At 39.5% G+C, this 20,300-nt stretch overlaps 1 protein-coding gene and 1 long non-coding RNA gene across 3 annotated transcripts in view; one reads left to right on the top strand and one right to left on the bottom strand.

The window, feature by feature from the left end:
- Kcnb2 (potassium voltage-gated channel subfamily B member 2) overlaps nucleotides 1–20,300 on the top strand; it is a 419,439-nt gene that overhangs the window by 299,198 nt on the left and 99,941 nt on the right. The window lies entirely within an intron of this gene.
- LOC115062939 overlaps nucleotides 1–20,300 on the bottom strand; it is a 41,195-nt gene that overhangs the window by 18,617 nt on the left and 2,278 nt on the right. For both annotated transcript variants that reach the window (XR_003842844.1, XR_003842845.1), the window contains exons 2-3: nucleotides 17,437–17,638; nucleotides 5,022–5,171 (exon numbers count right to left, since the gene is read on the bottom strand). This is a non-coding gene — a long non-coding RNA (uncharacterized LOC115062939). The remainder of the gene's footprint in view (nucleotides 1–5,021; nucleotides 5,172–17,436; nucleotides 17,639–20,300) is intronic.

Below are 20,300 nucleotides of genomic sequence, written 5' to 3'. Positions count from 1 at the left end.
ACATTCTCCTTTCTATCAATCCTATGTGTGCATCTTATTGCGATGACAAAGATGGAAAGATCTGAAAGTTTTTACATCTGATAGCTACTTTGAAGCCTGACCTCAGTTCTTTTATGAATTCAGTCCTACTCTTAGCCATATGCCTACTGCTGCTGCTGCTGCTGCTGCTGCTGCTGCTGCTGCTGCTGCTGCCGCCGCTGCCGCCGCCATCACCACTGTAGCCATTGCTGCCATTGCTGCCATTGCTTCTATCACCACTGTTGCCACTGTTACCACCACCATTACTGCTACTGCTGCTACTACTGTTAAAGGCTGTGCTTGATACCCATAATAAGACCATTATTCTTTGCCACCCATTATGAGCTGCACTTTAAGGTAGAAGTTCTGGCCCAGGGTAAGTAGTAATGACCTAGTTGGTAGAAATGTTAGTCTCTTTCTTCTTTATTTTTGTTCATCAAGTGTTTCTTTGGTTTTTTTTTTGTTTGTTTTTTTTTGTTTTGTTTTGTTTTGATGAATGCTATAGAGAAACCAAGAGAGTTTTCTCTGAAAACTAGTCTCAGTAAGAAAATTTGTGCCTAACTCTCTTTACATTCATCAACCAGTTTTGAAAAGCCATGCAACTTTAAGGGTCTTGCTTGCTTGTAGCACCATAATTCTGAATTCATTGTCTCAATACATGAAAGAAAAGAAGACAGAAGCCTGTTCATTTTCAGTGTAGGGGTGATATATACCAACCAATGGCGTCATAGATATATCAACATTGGTATAAGGAAAGAAAGTATAGATACTACTGACCAGGACTACCGTTACCGCAAGCTAGCCAATTTCATGGTCACAGCAAATTATGTTCTAGATTGTTCTTTAGGTCACTTCAATTATATAACTCCAGACATGCTTCAGATCCTCATGTCTTGTTTCATTCCTATAGCATCTCACCAGAGTTTCCTCAAACTTTTCTAATGCCTTAACAGCCCCAGTTCCATAACAACGATTGCAGGTACTTAAGAGCTATTCTCTTCTCAAGGAGTCACATCATCTCATTACATTTATAAAATTGCCATAAGACTTGTAGCACATGTCTGTGAGAACTGAGAGGCACAGGGAGCTCCCGGAAACATGTGAGCTTATGTAGTACTGCCCAGTGCAGACATCTTACTCCTCTCATTCCTCTATAACCCTGTGAGCTCACAGGTCTGAAAGACAGAGGAACAAATTCTGAAAACCTGCAGAAAGTGATATAAGGACTGAGTTTCTCCCAGATCATTCTGGTGTGCCAGATGGCCTCATGCTGAAAGGAATGCAAATGAGAACCAGGGTTCTGAGAGGGCGTTTGCTTGATTCCTTGTTTGTTTGGTTTAAGACAGTTCATGGTATAAGCTTGACTGACCTGGAATTCACTATGTAGACCTGGATGACCATGAACTCACAGAGATCCACCTACCTCTGTGTCCCAAATGCTAGGATCAATGGTGTGGGTCACCATGCCCAGCTCATTTTGATTCCTACAACTAAGACCCTGACTCAAACATGTAATACACATGTGGGCACATGTAAGACCAAGGACACAAGAGAATGGTATGTTCCAGAAAAACAGCAGTTCAACATAACCAGACTGCAACTGGGTGAATGAATTCGGTCAACAGGGGGTCAGGGGGTTAAAGTCATGTGGGAGCACCCTTGTCTACCCAGCAGTGGTAAGGTGAAAGAATTGAAACAGAAGGGTGGGGTGATCAAATTCTGTTAGAAGAAGTGCAGAAAAGTGAGCAAAGGCCAAAAGGAGGAAAAGGAGGTTTCTCCAGAGTCCCACAACTGACATAAGCAAATAGAGAGCCTTTAACTCACCCTTTAACTTACAGGTTACTGCAAGTGTCCTGTTCCCTCACTGACCAGACACACAGTCTACAAAATCTAGTCTGATTTAAGCTATTAAATGTCACCAAAACATGAAAACTGTTCATGGTCATTAGAAGGCACAATTCTAGTTGGGAAGAATAAGTACCTAGGAACACACAGAGAGACAATTTAATTAAGTAAAACTTCTGTTGATGAAGATTGAGATAGGTATATAATTGTACTTCCATCAAAGGTTTTTCCAATTCAAAAATTTTAATCAATATTGCCCTTCCTTTGTATATTTCCTCCCTCTATAGACAATCTCCTTCTCTGAGGATTAAGCCAAATGAACTACTAATTAAAACATAACATTTGGAAATGACTTGTGGGGCTTTGCTATATAATTAACAAAGTGAACGGAATGGCAATTAGTTCTGAAAACTCATTGGCTCATTGAACAAGTTTTCTCCAAACACCTGCTACCTACATTTGTTAGCTACGACAGTTCTAGGAATATCAAGATGGAAAAGACCGCCCTCCTTCTTGGAGCTGGGGCAGAAGCATGGGAGGGGGTAAGGAACTGGTCTAGAGAAACATTGAAAGTTCTGAGCCCAGTTAAGTAGGCCATTAGCTCTCCAGGGAAAAGGTGCCAATCAGAATACAGACTTCAGAGAACTGGGTGACAGATAGCATGCTGCAGTGACTCTGCTCCTGGCCACTGATACCAGACTTCCTCAGTTTAAGTGCCAGCCACATACGTGTAGCTCAGTTTTCTCCACAGTATGAGTATCCTTGCAGCATGTGGTAGCTGTGAAGATGACCAGTATCGGTTAGTATAATGGTCATCATGCGGAGGAGCAGATCAGAGTCATACATGCCATTCATCAGCATCAATATTATGACCAGAAACTGAACAATTCATAATAGCAAAGTGGAAAAATATGTCTCAACAACAAGCAACACACCGGGGTAGAAAGGTGATTGTAGGTAGTTGCTGTGATGGCTAATCATGATGGTGGACTTGTCTGGATCAGGAAATCATGTCTAGATTAATGACACGCACCGCTGAGGGTATTTGTGAAAATATATCCAGAGGCGATTCAGTCCTGAGGCCAGTGAATTCATGGATGGATTCCTGATAGGATGGTATTGTTGGGAGCTGGGGAAAGGTAGGAGGTGGAGCGTAGCAGGAGGAAATGGGTCATAATGGGCCTGTCCCTCTTTCTGTATATCCACTTCATGATTCCTGTCTGCCAAGAAGTGCAAAATAGCCGATGCTATATGCTCCTGCCACAGTGATATAGTGCTGCTCAAGTACTTCACACATGCTACCATGACATGCTCCTTTGAAACCATGGTCAATTAATAATAATAATAATAATAATTAATAATAATATAATCTTTCCTTAAAGTATTTATATTTGATATTTTCTTCTATAATAAACAAACTAAAACATCTGTCCTCCATTAACAAGGGCAAGAATCCTTCCACTGTGGCCACAATTTTTTCTAGGTATTCCCTTTGAAGCCAGTCAACCTTAAGAAAGAAGCCGCGGTTCACATTTGTATCCTCTCTGGGAAAGTGTCACCGTGTAGAGTTTGGCTGCACACAGAGACCGAGGGTAGATTTTGAGGACACTACTTTAGTCTATAAATCTGTCTCCTCATAGAAATCTATGCTCTCAAGGATTATTCTTTCTGAAAATAAAGATTTGGGAAACAATGATAAATAGACTTAGCTCAGTCCATTGGCCCACCGATGTCTTAACTTACCCATTTCCCTTTGTTATCCAGAGCAATTCATGCTCCTATCAGACTAAAACTCATTTTAATTTTGGTTCTTTAAAAAATATAACAAAAAAAAAATGCTCACAGATACCTTCAACATGCCTGACCTCACCAACATCATGCCTTATTGTGCTGGCTTACTATACACATCACAAAAGTGTGAATGTTGCAAATGTGACCCTTGTGTTTACTCAATGGGTAGCAGAAGGAGTAGATGTGAATGAGGCAAAGAAACCCGGCTGAAGTCCTGGCCACAGCCTTGAGTGAAACAACACCTGCAGCTTCCGATTGTTCATTTGCACAGTGGCAAAGATAGAACATGTTATATCATGTAGGCAACTAATTAAAAGCGATAACCATTTTAATCAAAGGTATGACTGAGTAAAGTCCTTTAAAGTTATGTGTTCAATGCCTCAAACGTGCCTTAGCATACTCTATGCTGGCAAACTAAGGGAGTGAATAAGTATGAGTCTCCTGACTTCTATTCAAGTCAGTGTGACAGTAAATAAAGAAGCCAGAAAAATGAATTTAGATGGTTATGGTTGCCCTGAAGGAACAACCAAATAATGGTAAAGAAAAGCAGAAGAGCTTCAAGAACATATTCATGGACAGTCTCTCTGTGTGTCACTGTGTCACTGTGTCTCTGTGTCTCTGTCTCTCTGTGTCTCAAGAAAAAACCTACATCTCTTTCTCTGTGTCTCTGTCTCTGTCTCTGTCTCTCTGTCTCTCTGTCTCTGTCTCTCTCTGTCTCTCTCTCTCTCTCTCACACACACACACACACACACACACATATACACACTTACACACACACTTTCATTCTGGCTATAATGGTAAGAGGAAGCCTGCTACTAAAGAAATAAAGAAAGAAATAGGGAAAGTACAGCTTACTGTAAAAACTCTGAGAGAAAAATATTTGAAATTTTTAGCACAACTATCTGGCCTAAATATGCACACTACCAGCTGGTGGGAGCTTTATGTCTGTTTGGGGAATCTGCAGAGTTATGGCTTCACAGCACGTAGACCATGATGCCCTATATCTCAAAATCTAGCTGCTCCCCAGTGGGCTGTACAGATGAAATATATGAACCATACACTGCAGACCAATGCAAGCAAGCTGCTCTTTGGGATTCAAGGTTGTTGTGAGAACCACATGTGAGTAAGCTTGTAAACTTGCCCACCCTGCAGGTGTGAGGTATTACAATGTTTCCTGCTAATAAAGATGTTATTGATGGCCTCTGTGGGCTCCATTCATTCCTAGACACTCAATTTGGCTCTGTGTGCATCTTGGTTCTTCTCTCATTCTATCTTCCTTGTGATCAACAAACTAACTTTGCTTAGGACACAACTCCAAGTTCATGGAGGTGAGGTCTGACCTTAGGTTGTCTGTAGATTTGACTTACCTCCACCTCCAGAGAAATTGGTCAGCAACAGGAACTGGAAAACACTATGTAAAAGAATCTGGATGGCAAGAAATCACCACTTCTGTGTAACGCAAATCTGAGGCAAGAATAGCCTACATCTCTGTTTGGATCACATATTTCTCCCAAAAGCTGTAAATGAAAGAAGAGGGTTAAAAGCATGTCTCTCTCTCTCTCTCTCTCTCTCTCTCTCTCTCTCTCTCTCTCTCTCTCACACACACACACACACACCACAATGTGGGTATTTTTTTCCTAAGCCCAATGTTATGTAAGTGAGAAATAAACTGGAGAGAAAGTGAACAGGACAGCCAGCTGGTAAAGCTGTTACTAAAAGACTGAATGTTTGCCTGGTTACCTTACACTTACGATAAGTTTCCTCAAGCTCATGATAATTTTGGTGCAAGTTACTGGAGAATCAAGACTCTTCCAGGGGAGACTGAGGCAGAAGATCAAGAATTTCATGGTCACCAAGGCTCTGTCTCAAAGCCAATGAGCAAACAGCAGCACGTTCATAGTTCAGTGTTCTCTGGTTTGCCCAAACATGGCCCTCCATTTAATCTAACTAATCCCCAAACCAAACACCAGTTTCACTGTGAAACATTGCCCTGCTTTAATATGAGCTACAGTGTGGTGCAGTAAGACAATAGCTATCATCATTTTCCGGTAGAGCGTTGTTATATGTCAGAATATGTTTTGATCAGAAATAGATCAAGGGCAAGTAAAATGGCTTAGTGGGTACAGATGCTTGCCATCTTTAAAGCGTGAGAATTTTAGTTTGATTGTCAGAACCCATGTGACAAAAAGAGAGAACTAACTCCCAAAAGTTGGCCTTTGCACCTCCATGTGTACATCACAGTTTGCACATGATATACATATATAGACAAATAAATAAATACAGACTTTTTTTAAATGTCTAAATCTATGCAACAGCTGTCTATAGTGTATTTTAAGCTTTATAACAGCCCTATATAAAAATCTTTGGATATTAATGCATAGCTGTGTCATAACATAAAGAGGAAGACACGGTACATAGCATGTGATGTCGTGTACATAAGCACCGTGATGAGCATCTCTTGAGTGAACACTGTCAAATGGGTCTCCAAAGTCACTGTAATCTAATACCCATGCTAACATCGGTATCATCAGGAATCCGTCTGGAATTTTCAGAAATAAAGTATCAAGTGATGTTTGTAGTCAGAAAATATTAGTTTGTTTGCAGTTAGAAAATAATAGACATAGCCAAAAGAGAAAGTCTTTTATTACCATTGCAGATTACATCATCTAGTGTGAAAATAACAAGGGTGCCAGGTATTGATAGGATCCCAGTCTCAGCCCTACCTCTTTACCTCCTGTCCACCAAGCCTCCAGACCCAGAAGGTTCTTCACAGAACCTCCCTGACCCTGTGTATATTAATATCTTTTCTAAGCTCTTAGTAACAATGTGTCCTCATTGTACTAACTTTGTTGAGGATTCTACTCAAAGCATCACAAAACTAATGCAGTCATAATTTTAAACCCATTTTGATGTTCCTTTGTCCTATAAGATAAGGTCGGGAGACCGTGAGAGATACCCATTATTACACTGTGACACTTGCCTAGAGCCAAGTGTTCAATAAATATTTGTTGACTAAATGGGGTTGAGCATTTTTCTGTACTGCATCTGTGTGACCCATTACGTTATTTTAGCCAGCAACAACCAAATAGCCTTTAAAAGGGTAAATTACACTTAAGTGCCTAGTTCTATGGGATGCTGTAAGGTAATATACCACATGGAGGTGAGTCCAGATACTATGTGTGATTTCTCTTTTCTAAGACAAATATTTTCTAACCAATTTCTTCTCTAATGTATAGAAATTAGTTTTCGCTTCCCAATAAATCTTATTTCCCTAGTGGTAGGATAACATTTGCAAATTAAAATTAAAGCAAATTACAAAAAGCTATGTGGAATTTGGAGTAATGTAGCAGGCCTCCCTAAGAACACCATTCAGAAAGCTACTGTTGCCCTGATCATCCAAGACTCCAGGTCCACCATCTGAGTGTGAAAAGGATCCAGTGTAACTTTACAGACTCTACTGAGTAGACTGCTCTTTCTACTGTCCTTTGTCCAAGTGTCCATGGCTGACTGTCCCCTTTGACCGATATTAAAATTCCTTCTCTTTTTCAGATGAGACAATATTTTATTATTCTTAATAGGCAATTTTTATTAGATATTTTCTTCATTTACATTTCAAATGCTATCCCAAAAGTCCCCTATACCCTCCCCCCCCGCCCCTGCTCCCCTACCCACCCACTCCCACTACTTGGCCCTGGCCTTCCCCTGTACTGGGGCATATAAAGTTTGCAAGACCAAGGGGCCTCTCTTCCCAATGATGGCCGACTAGGCCGTCTTCTGCTACATATGCAGCTAGAGACACGAGCTCTGGGGGTACTGGTTAGTTCATATTGTTGTTCCACCTATAGGGTTGCAGACCCCTTCAGCTCCTTGGGTACTTTCTCTAGCTCCTCCATCGGCGGCCCTGTGTTCCATCCTATAGATGACTGTGAGCATCCATTTCTGTATTTGCCAGGCACTGGCATGGCCTCACAAGAGACAGCTCTATCAGGGTCCTTTCAGCAAAATCTTGCTGGCGTATGCAATAATGTCTGCTTTTGGTGGCTGATTATAGGATAGACCACTGAGTGGGGCAGTCTCTGGATGGTCCATCCTTTTGTCTTAGCTCCAAACCTTGAGACAATATTTTCATTCAAGGTCAACTCTCATCCTTACACTGCCAGTGTCCTTAAGATGAAAAGGGAAGGTCCCTTATCATAATTGTGTGTTATTGTCACAATAAAGCAATTAGTAGAATACAGACTCGGTCCTTTATCACCCCAGAGCTTTGGTTTGGTGGCACTAGGGAATCAAACTCCCATGACTTACATATGCTAAGCAAATATTGTACCCTACTCTCAGGTTTTTGTTGTCGATCATCCAAAAGTTATCCACAATGCTTTTTGCATTGATTAGAAGGACCTCCATGACAAGGCAGTGGTATTTCTCAGAAGTTTGGGTGCTGGATATCAAGCAAGGTGGGCGTTTAGCAGAAAGACAGCATGTGTATGCCCTTATCACTTCAACCTAAAGTCCACAGACACTTTTATCTAAAATGATGGGGACAGGCAAAGGGCATAGCATCAGCAGCACATCAGCTGTGAAGGAGTAAGTCACAGCCTAATTGGCCTCCTTGCTATCATGGCTGTCAAACTGGAACATAAAAGGAAAGAGAACAATGTCATCTTCTCATGTAGAGCCATGTTCAACCCGTATTTACATAAGCTCTTATACCCCCTCTCTCCCTCCACCCACCCCGTGTGTGTGTGTGTGTGTGTGTGTGTGTACTTTTACTTGCCCTTTCCGGTTTTGGTTGCTGTTTTTCCCTCCCTGTGACAGAGTCTCACTATATAGTTCTGGCTGTCCTGTAACTTATTATGTAGACCAGGCTGGCTGGCCTCAAACTCACAGAGATCTGTCTGCTTCTGCCTGTTGAGTGCATGTTTCGAAGTCAACACCAGGTGTCTTCCCCATGTCTTTTCACCTTCCTTTTTGAAACAGTGTCTCTTATTTAGCCTAGAGGTAACTGCTTTAGATAAAATGGCTGACCAGCAAGCTCCAGGATTCACCTTCCCAGCTCTTGGGTTACAGACTTGAGTTCCTCCCACACCTGCTTATTGGATGGAAGAGGGGGACCCAACCTCAGTCCTCATGTTTGTACACCATGCACTTCACCAATGGAGTCATCTTCCCTGCCCATCATCTACCGTCTAACTGTTTCTTACTCAGGAGACATATTAAATTAGTGAAATAGATTTCAGTTTTCAGGAAAAAAAATTCTGCAATGCAGATAGCATCTCACTTACTGCATCTTTTTTAGCTTCTGGATTTACGGTCACCATTTAAGATGTCTTTCCCCATTCTGAAGCTATAAATACATTTTTTTCTTCTCAAATTTTTATGATATCATTTTAAACTATTTCATCCGTTTGGAATTTATTCTGAGATAAAAAGTAGATCCTAATGTTTTCATCCACATGCCTCACCCCACTGTCCCAAAGAATAACATAGACCTCTAAGTGTTGTGCTCTGTTTATCTGTTTATCATGCCAGTTTATATCCTTTACTATTCATATATCTGTCTGTTCTGGTGGAGAAACCGCATTGGTTTTACTGTTAAGACCTTAAGATCCTTTTTTATTGGTTATTTTTTTAATTGACATTTCAAATGTTGTTTCCTCTCCAGTTTTCCCTCCAGAATCCCCTATCCCTTCCCCCTCTCCCTGCCTCTATGAGGATGCTCACCTGCTGGGCCACCCACTCCTGCCTCAGTGCCCTAGCATTCCCCTACCCTGTGTCATCAAGCCTCCACCTTAAAATCCATCTGTTTTAAATACTCTCTTCACTTCCTAGCTATCCTTTATATACATATACATATATGTGTGTGTGTGTATATATATATATATTATAATCATATATATGATTTTTATATATTATATATGATACATATATATAATATATGATATATAATACATACACATATGTATTCTATATATTCAAAATCATCTACTTTATATCACATTGTCTTTATAAATTCCCTTAGGAAGATATGACAAAGGGACACAGAAAGTAAAATGTTTCTTCTTTTGTGTCTTACTTTGTAGGCTTCAAAATGCTGAGAACTTGTGAACATTGCTTGCTAAGTTTTGTCTTGAAATTGTATTCTCAATGGAACTTCTTTCACATCACACCTTCTAACTTTCTATAAAGGATTGTTGACCTTCCTTAATTGAGTTTGTGCCTTACTGATTTTTCTCATTCTCTGCATGGGGTTTTTGCTAACTCTCAGGTAAACACTCTTGTCTATTACTAAGGACTGATACTAATAGATTCACCTCCTTTGCAATTTTTGTGCTTCTGATTTCTTTCATTTTCTTCAGTTTTGTTAAAAGGTAGTTCTCTATTTCAACTTTAACAGCAAGAGGGATCTTCTTTTGTTTCTCCAAAATTTTGATGTCATTTAGGAATGATATAGATGACAGATAAAAGGATAAGTAGAAGAATGGATGGATGGATGGATGGATAGCTAGATGGATGGACATATGATGACATTTTACTATTTTAAAGAACACCTATCAATTACTACTTGAATTGGCATTTTTTAATTACAAATAGTTGATGGATTTATACTACCAGTTCTATGTTTTTTGTGTGTCTGATAATGTAATTTCTGTTAGTGTACAACTTAGTCTCATTACACTCTTATATTTCAGGACTAAGTACTTGGTCCTATTTGTTTTGTTTTATTTTGCTTTGTTTTTAAGGTATTTCTAGACTTTTCTTGTTATGGTTTTACACGGATTTTCATCTTGAACACATGAGTTCTTTGGGTCTCTAGCTTTCTTTGTGTTGTATGTTCCAGATTCTGTCATCCATATTGTACAAAAAATGCATATGAATAATTGAGAAGGCTTCTTTATTTTGTATCTTGGCAAATAATAAATGACAGTGAAATCAAATGTGCTTTAGTATAACAATCAGAATCCCAAAAGGTCACTTGCCGTTACAGAAATGAATGAGTTCACCTCTGGCTTGGAGAAATCTAATTTCTAATGTTAAACATGTCAGAAACATATTACACAAAGGAACAAGAAGTTTCTATAGTGGAAAATTTCAGGAAATACTGTGACAATACAAAAAAAAAGTTAGTAAGGAGCAGTGCACTGAGCTCCACCAGTGTTAGCATTATTGTGAGACTGAAAAGCAAAAGCCCAGACTGGAATGGAAGAATCCCTGTCCCTCGGATCTCCTGCAGCTGCTGAGCTTCATAGGTGGGAGACTAAAGCTTTGTGTACATCAGAAGAGTTAGGGTGCAGCTTCCCACGGCAGATGCTGAATCCCCATTCACAGTGAGACCATAAAGCAATGATTTATGATCATTGGCTCTCAGAGATAATTTTCATACAGAAAAGAAAAGAATAGGAACTGTAATGTTCCCAGATCTATGAAAATGACAATAATGAGGAGACTGGAAAGAATAATGATTGTAATGTCCCCAGATTCACAAAATTGAAAATGAGGAGCTCCCAGAAGAGAAATAACAGATTGCCCATGGTAAAATTTGCCATTATTTTTCTGGCTCTACCTAGGATGCATTAAGCAATGATTAGATTACCTTTTCTCTTACAAAGCATCTCTCTCTCTCTCTCTCTCTCTCTCTCTCTCTCTCTCTCTCTCTCTCTCTCTCTCTCTCTCCCTCCCTCCCTCCCCACTCCCTCTCTCTCTCTCTGCCTCTGCCTCTGCCTCTCCCTCTGTCTCTGTCTCAGTTTCTGCCTCTGTCTCTGCCCTTGTCTGTCTGTCTGTCTGTCTGTCTGTCTGTCTCTCTCTCTCTCTCTCTCTCTCTCTTTCTCTCTGCCTCTGTCTCTCCCTTTGTGTCCTCCCTGTCCTTTGCTGTCTTCCTATCTTCTTTGTTTTTTCTTTGTAAATTTTTTATTTAAAAATATTACACACACAAATAAAAGTGCACAAACCCAAGAAGTGAGTAACAATTAATTTTACAACTTGAACATATGCACATAAACATTAAACCCTTTACAGCTGCCAAAAAGTACTCTTCTGATTTCTACCACAATGAGGTGATTTGCCTGGTTTTGAACTTTATGTTAAATTAATCACCTAGTTCGTGTTTCTTTTTGCATCTACTTTCTGCTGTTCAATGTTATATTTGTAATAATATAGCCATGTTGGTACATGTTGATTCTGTTCTCATTGTTCTCATATTATAGGCAATAACACAGTTTTCGGGTTTGGTTGGTTGGTTGGTTTGGAGTTTTTTGGTTTTGTTTCTTTCTTTCTTTGTTTGTTTTTAATCAATTCTCATTTTGATTTGGGAGTTGAGTTTTCTGCTTTAGTTTTTGTTTTTGATATAGGTTCTCCACAGATGGTCTACACCCTCCTCAGATTTGATACCCTCTATCCTTAGCCTGGAATTAGAAGTGACCACTACCACCATGACTAGGTTTTTTATATACTGTGATACTAATGGGTGTAAACACATCTTTTGTTCTCCTGATATAACTGTCATCTCAGAAGCTTACTTCTGAGTAAGCTCATTCTTTGTAGTTCTTTCTAAGCTCTGTCTGGCAGATTTAACCCAGCTGTTCTGGCTCAAACTCCTCTCCAAGCTGACTGAGTCAGTCTGGCTTCTCTCAGATTCTAACTCTGGCAATTTGTTCTAATCTGGCTCCTTCTTATTCTCTGGCTTCAACTGCCTCTGCTGACCTGCACTGAACTGCATGGACTCACAAACAAACTCAACTCCACTGCACTGCACTTACTGCACTGACTCCCAACTGACTGACTTTCTCCTTGTACTGCTCTTAAATAGCTTCTCTTTCCTTTCCTCTTCTTGTGAGAGTTGGATGTATCCTATCTCTGACTCATTCTGTCAAATCTTTCTCTGACTCATCCCTTTGTCTGCCCCTCATTAGACATCACTTTCAAACATGGCTGCTTCCTCCTACAAACTACCTGTACTTAAAACTGTATACAAAGGGTGTGTCTATATTCCAGACAGAGAGATTAAAGGTGTGTGGTATGTTTGTATACCAGCTGGATCACACAGATCTAGGCCTTTGGATGTGATCCTTTGCCAGAACAGCCATGTTGCTGGATTAAAATTCTTCTATGAATGACCATTTAGATAATTTCTGTGTTTGGGTTATTATGAATCCTTGTGCTACTTACTATATTCATGTTTCTTTGTGAGTTCTCAATATCTTAGTAATCAGGTATATGTCTAGAGATGAAATTTCAGGTCATCAGAGGGTGATGTACTTAGCTCTGAAACAGTTTTGTGAAGTGATTGTACTTGCTGACTTCACACCTTGCACTGTATTATCCTTTAACCTTTTTATGCCTTCAATGATGCTCCATAATTTTCAGCATTGCCATTTTAACCATTCTGTAAGTTAGCTCAGTACTAAACAAGCCTCTGACTAACTTAGATTAAAAAGCTTATTTTAATTAATTAACTAATTAATTAGTAATGGAAGGAACAGAGAGTTCTTAAAGTCTACAAAAAATTTAATTCACTCAGAGGCTAAAATCACCCTACTGAGGACATTCGAATTCAGATTCATAGTGAACACTGAGGGGGCTCACTATTTTAGATTTTAATTATTTTCCTGTTCTCATGTTGGCATTTTATTTGGCACACCATAGATCTATTAAATAAAATCTCTAAGAGCGTGGAATAATAATTGTTCCATATTAACTATTCAAGACAATGGACCAAAGAATAGGGCCTGAGTTACAGAGAAAATAGTGGGATGAGCTGTAGTAATTGCTAGGGAAATTAAAGAGCTCTGTGCTTGGTAACAAGAGACAAAGTACATCAGAGCAAAGAAATTATTGAAGCTGGACAGTTCCCTGTGGACAAGCAAGTGACACACAGTGGAGACAGAGCTGCGAAACCTTCCTTTCACCTTGTAGGGCTTCTTCTCCACCAATACTCAGGAACTAGTTACTGAAACCTACCCCAGTGAGAGTGATGGCCAGTTTTACCATTAGCTTCATCAAACTAAGGAATGGGAACATTCTCCATAGGATAACAAGGAAATTGAAATGCCCATATACTCTTTGAGGACTTACATTCATGAAACACTGACTACTTCTTAGGTAGTTTAATATTTTACTCAATATTCTACACAGAAAACCTTGAAGCATGTCCTTAAATTGGTCCATATTTTGTTTATTCCCTCTCTATTAATTCCTACAGTAATTTTGTCTGTTTGTTTGTTTTGCTGTCTCATTGTATAGCCCAGGCTAGCCTAGAGCTTTTAATCTTCCTGTCTCACCCTCCCGAGTGCTGAGTTCATAGGCATGTATCACACATTTTAAAATAGAATATTATATCACATGCTTTCACCTCTTAAGTAGCTCCTGTTCTTATCACTACCAAGGCTTTATTTTTCTTCATCTTCTCTAAAAAATATAGGTGAAAAAAGCAGGAATCATTGGCTACTGTTCAGTTGTATCTCCATTGCTCGTCATACCAGTAAAATGATATGATAAATATTTGTCACATAGAAGAAAAATGAACAAACCAAGAGACACTAACACTTCTTTTGTCCTTCATTGAGTAGTTGACCGCCAAACTTACCTTTCCTATCATATGCATTAAAGGGCAAACAGTGAAAAACAGGCCTATTTCATAAAATTTCTAAAGAAAAACTTTAGCAGGAAGTAATCCACAGCATGAGAGATAGTCTGGGAAAAAAATGTTCTTGAGGAAGAGCATGAAGAGTTCCCTGAAATCTGGACAGCAAACCCAGAAGTTGAAACCCTAATATGAAAAACCTGTGAGAGGGGATAGAGATATGGTTCAGAGGTTAAAAGCACTGTTTGCTCTTCCAGAGGACCCAGGTTCAATTCCCAGCACCCACATGGCAGTTCACAGCTATCTATAATTGCAGTTCCAAGGGATTTGACACCCTCTCACAGACATACATTAAAAAAAAATGCCACTGAATATAAAAAAGGAATTATAAAAAATTATTTTAAAAACAAGTAGAAGAAAAAAGAAAGACCCATAGAGAAATAATATAGTAAAACAGGAGAGAAGATAATTAATTCATGTCAAAACTGCAGAAGATAGCAAGAAGTAAAGCAAGAAACAATGAAAAGTTAAATTCATAATGATGAAATTTAGAATTAAACCACTATGCAAAGAAGAGGATTGAACAAATTTCTGCAAAATACACTGAAAATGATGCTCTTTAACTTGAGAGGTTAATGACAGCTGCTTCTTGGATTTCAACAACTCCCTGAACCCTGGTCCTTCACAAACCACAGCTGCCAGTGCACTAGGCGGATTATTGTAACAACATTGACAATTTCCCTTTGGGTTGAATGAAGTCTGAGCAGATAATGAAATAACTGAATGTTCAGAGCCTGCTGAACAAAACAAATATGTTTTGCCTGATTTATGCAAACTATACATATTGTCAAGACTTCAAAGCATTTTCGTCCAAAATATGCACAAAGTACAGGAGTTCCTCAAGTAGCCTGGAAGCAGATGAGGCCAATGGAAATATACTTGAGGAAGTTTAATCAGAGTGGATATAGTTATTTATATGAAGTCACAAATATCTTTTCCATAAGGAATGCCCTGCTAAGTGCACTTGCATCCAAAAGTCTTGTTCCCATTCATGGAGATTTTTCACTAGAGAGTTTAAGGCCTCCTTGGTTTTAAACTTCTGTGAGAGAGGGTGTAACATTGGGTGCTTTTTGTTGCCCTTTTCCTCATTCTAAAGAAACCAGGTCAGCTGCTGCTTCTTCCATATCGTATCTCATCCTAAGGCCTCCAGTTGTGAATTTTGGAAGCCAAGTGGTTCAAACAGTTCTTTGATGGCCCTGTGAATGTCCAGCTCTCTGAAAGGCTGTTCTTCCTCTGTCTCTGGGGACAGTAAAGAAGATCAACGAGTTCTCCAGAGTTAGGGAAATTTTGAAATCTAACTTTCATGAACCCTGGTGTGATAGGCCCTGGAAAGGGGAACAGCCCTGTAGAAAAATATTCCTCCAAGGAGGAAAGAAAAATAGTGACCTTGGAGAAAATTCTAAAGGGTTTTTAATGAATCAAAGGTTTGTACTCATGGCATCTTGTCGGTGGTTCTATTTCTGAAGAAGTTAGTGATTCATAGGTCACGGCCTTGCTAAAGCTGTGAATGGCAGGTACACATTGAAAAGTCTCGCCCTTGCCTCACCCTGTGCTCTCCCTCCTGGGACAGGTATGTTCAAAGCCTTGCCTGTAGGAACTGAAGAGGTCCCCTCCTCTCTGTCTAGCATTCATAGGGGAGCCCTCAAGGGCCAATGTAAGGGAAGGCAACCAAAGGCCCTGTAATTCTTTCCTCACAGAAACTAGACTGCATAGCAGTTGTTTTACAACTATCTTTACAAACACCTGCTAACAGACAGAAAATAATGATGTTAACTAACAAGATTGTTATTTTACCAATGAATAAAAGGATGAGGGGGATTAGAGGCATAAATAAGTGTTGAAGTTTTTCCTACAAATAGACTTATGTTTTGAATATTTTGGTCCATGGCCTCTGGCATAATTTTGGAAGTCATGGAGCCTTTGGGAAGTAGGACTTAGTTGGTAGAAATAGCTAAGTAGGTGTTGGCATGTGGAGGTTACAAGGAGTCCTTGGTTCCGAGCTGGCTTTCTGTTTGCTGCGCTGTCCCATTAGGAATTCCTAACACATTTCCTGACTACCATGAATGCCACCATGCCTTTCCCATGGTGGCCTGAACTGTGAAATCAACCAAAAGCAATTCCTTTCTCCTTACAGATGTTTACACCAGATGTTTTGGTCACAGCAAACCAAAATTAACTAATCACAAGATTTCCTCAACATGGGAAAGTTAATGGGCCAAATTTTTATGCCTTTTGATTTTATTGTAAAATAGTCTACCCATTCTAAGCAGGAGGCGGTCTTGCAACTATTCTATTAATAGAGACTAAATTTGCTATACTACAACAACAAAAATCTTTTTAAAAATCTGGTATTCGAGCATGTGGCATAACCTTTCATTCTAGCTACCAGGACCATAGTACCAAGAGTTTGAAGCCCACTTAAGCTATATAGAAAGTTCAAAACCAGCTTAGGCAACTTAATGAGACTTTGTCTCAAAAATAAAGTTTTGGATTTTTTTTTTTTTATAATGAGGGATGTCTCTTAGTGGTATAGCATTTGGCTAGAGAAAAAAACCTATTTACTTCAAGATTTAAAATCAAGATTTTTATATTATTCAGAAAATTTTTGAATAAATCTATTATTCTCCTAAGATATTTAAAACTCTTTACCTAAAAGGATAATTTTGCTTAGAATGACTACATAGCACTAGCCAATAAAACTAGAACTGTCCAAGTTTCCCAGAAAATGTCTCTGCAACCAAGAGATGGTCACTTCTGTTCCCTCAGGGTCTTCTGGAAACTGTAACTGTATTCACAGCCTACTGTCTCAAGGACTAAATAATATGAATTAACACTATGCCATACCAAGTTTCAATAATAATGATATGACTCTTAAAATTAATCGACAAGAATGAATATCATTTGTGATACTTTTAGAATGATCTGGCCATGCTTTCCTAATAATATGCTAACATTCTGGGTATATGTCTCCCCCCAGCACACCATCACTTGCTCCAGGAGCCCTCTTTGGTCCACCTACAGTGAAAAAGGTACACTACATCCAACAGTTTCTCTTTCCTTCCTCCCATTTGATTCACTGCCACCTCTTTTCACTCAGCATTTCTTTCTTTCCACCATGGCTCCAGTTTAGATCCTCCAAAACTCACAGTGTGAGGTGAATGCTGGTCCTACTTATCAGTCATGCAAGACCATTGCTCTGTGTCCCAGCTTCATTGTCTCTAGAACAGTGGAGAGTACATCCCAATCAGACAAACTCAGTGATGAAGACAATGTTGAACAATGATTCTGCCAAGGTATTGGCACAGCCATGCCATCTTTTAACCTTCTCCCGTCTTGTTCCTCTGTTTCCTGAGAAAGAGATTTATGTAAATACCGAGTTACTGAACCACCCTCACGTGAAAGCAGCAAACATCTCAGAACTAGTCCCAATTTCTATTCATCCCGCCTCGGCTACAGCATCCAGTCCAGAGACTGTCCGACGCCCCTTAACTCCTCCTGAGAAGTCTGCAGCCACACAAATGCTGCCAGCAGCCCTCCTGCCAGGCCACTGCAGAATTCCCCACAGCTGAGCTTTCCCTTTCGGATCTGTGGGCAGAGTCCTGATTGCCTGTGCTGACTAGGATAATGCCAATAGGAAAACTCTGCAGTTGATCTGTGAACACACATCATTTCATAAAAAAATTCATGTTTTCCATTCTAAGTTATTCATACAGAATTGTCCCTTTTTTAAACGTTCATTGGTTTAGGAAGTTTGTTTTCAATATTATCTCCTTCCTGCAAGATTCTCACTCTCTTTCTCCTTCTATAAACTCCATTTCTGTTCTTATTCAGCCTTTTTATACAAGCCGAAAAGATTTTTTTCTTATCTCTTTACTAAAATCTACTAAGGTTTTATTATGGTGCTTCTCATGAATTGAGAAATGCTTTCTTATTTAACATTTATTTCCCTTCTCTCCCCCAAACCATTATCTCACTGACAAAATAAAAGACCCCAGCCTCATATGGGTTATCTGGAACACTGTTGGCTTACCTCACATGGCCACATGTTAACCCATGACCTGTGTGCCAGAACAGATGGTGGAGTAATCTCTGTGTTTAGCTGCTAAGTCTTTTCATCTGTGTTTTAAAATTATTAAAAGCATAGTATTTATTAATATTTCTAGTTATTAGCCTGGCATTATTCTGCCAGTGTTCAGACACTTAAGTAAATAAGCTTTACACAGGAGTGGAAAGGGAACGGACATCAGATTGGGTGTGATGACCTCAGCCATGACCCTGCTGCAGTCCTTTGATCCAGAGACCTTGACATGGCCCTTGGCTGCCCTGACCCTATTTCTACTGTGCAGTGTGGTAACCAGAGCTGGGAACACGACAAGATGTGAAAGGATCATTAGCATTTTTAAAAGAATTTCAACTAAAAGTTATTTTCTAGCATATTCATTTTAAATACAGTCATACATGTCGCTATACTAAATGTTCAGTGAACAAGTACACATATACACTCACTGAGCCATATACGTATATGCATATGTATACACATGTGCACTTATTGAACCCCATGCATACACACATACATGTGTGTTTATATATTCATTCAGTCCATCCATACACATGGACATGTACACATACATGCACACTCATTGATGACATATATGCACATATACATGCAAGTATACACTCATTGAGCCCCACATTCACACACACACACACACACAAGAATATATATATATATATATATATATATATATATATATATATATATATATTCATTGAGCCCAGTACACACATACATACACATCCATGCACACACATACATACTCACTGAGCAACACACATATACATTGAGCCCAGTATATATACTCATCGAGCTACAAATATTAAGTCTTAACTGTGCAAACTTTTTAAAAAGTTGATAGTAATTAAATAAATGCAATGCTGGTTAATTTACTTGCTGTAGACAGTTACAGAAAAGATGATTTTGTTGCTGTTTAGTTTGTTTACTTGCAACAAAGATAAAAGGGAGGGGAGTCAGGTTAAAGAAAAGATATAAATAGGTAGATGATAGATGGTAGATAGATAGATAGATAGATAGATAGATAGATAGATAGATAGATGATAGACAGATGGATGTAGGTGGATAGGCAGACAGAAAGACAGACAGACAGGTCTCTTGAAGTTGAGTACCAAGTTGAGCGGCTTCCAGTCCTCGGTGTATCTTACCCATCTCTTCTAACGCTATCCACACTCTGGCTTCCCTCATTGCATCCTTCCCTGCCACACTCATGTGCTAACCATTCTATCTAAATGGTTTCATCTCTGTCTCGCCTGCTCTGACTATACAGCTCCCTGCTTAAAGGGGTCTATTCAAAAGTACACCACCCTCCTCGAAGGGTAGAAAAGATTATTTATTCTGGAGGCAAACATGAGTGACTATGACCCAAGAACACAGATTCAGGTTACCCCAAATTCTGTGTTCCAATGTGCTGACAGTTTCTTGAAGAAAATAGTAACACAACAAAAGAGCTGGGGTGCTTTTCAAACACATTGGTGGGAACATTAGGTAGGCAGGTCATGGAAAAACAGGAGAAGTTCTGTTGTAGGACCCATTTCAGGCTTCATCTTCAGCCAGGAGGCAGGTCTGAACACCAGACCTCTGTGTACCTTCCCTGCAAGAGAAGAGCTTGCCTGCCAAGAGTACACTGACCACCGAGACTCAGGAGAGAGCTGGACTCCCAGGACTGCTGACAAAGGCTAACAGAATCACAGGAGGAACAAGCTCCAACCAGAGACAACTATAATAACTAATGCCAGAGATTACCAGATGGCAAAAGGCAAATGTAAGAATCTTACTAACAGAAACCAAGACCACTCACCATCATCAGAACCCAGCACTCCCACCTCAGCCAGTCATGGATACCCAAACACACCCGAAAAGCAAGATTTGGATTTAAAAATCATATCTCATGATTCTGGTAGAGGACATTAAGAAGGGCATTAATAACTCACTTAA

This window comes from Mus pahari, chromosome 22 (assembly GCF_900095145.1).
Source record: "Mus pahari chromosome 22, PAHARI_EIJ_v1.1, whole genome shotgun sequence".
NCBI lineage: Eukaryota > Metazoa > Chordata > Mammalia > Rodentia > Muridae > Mus > Mus pahari.
The sequence above is the reverse complement of the archived record's forward strand: the minus strand, read 5'-3'. Positions and strand labels throughout refer to the sequence as shown.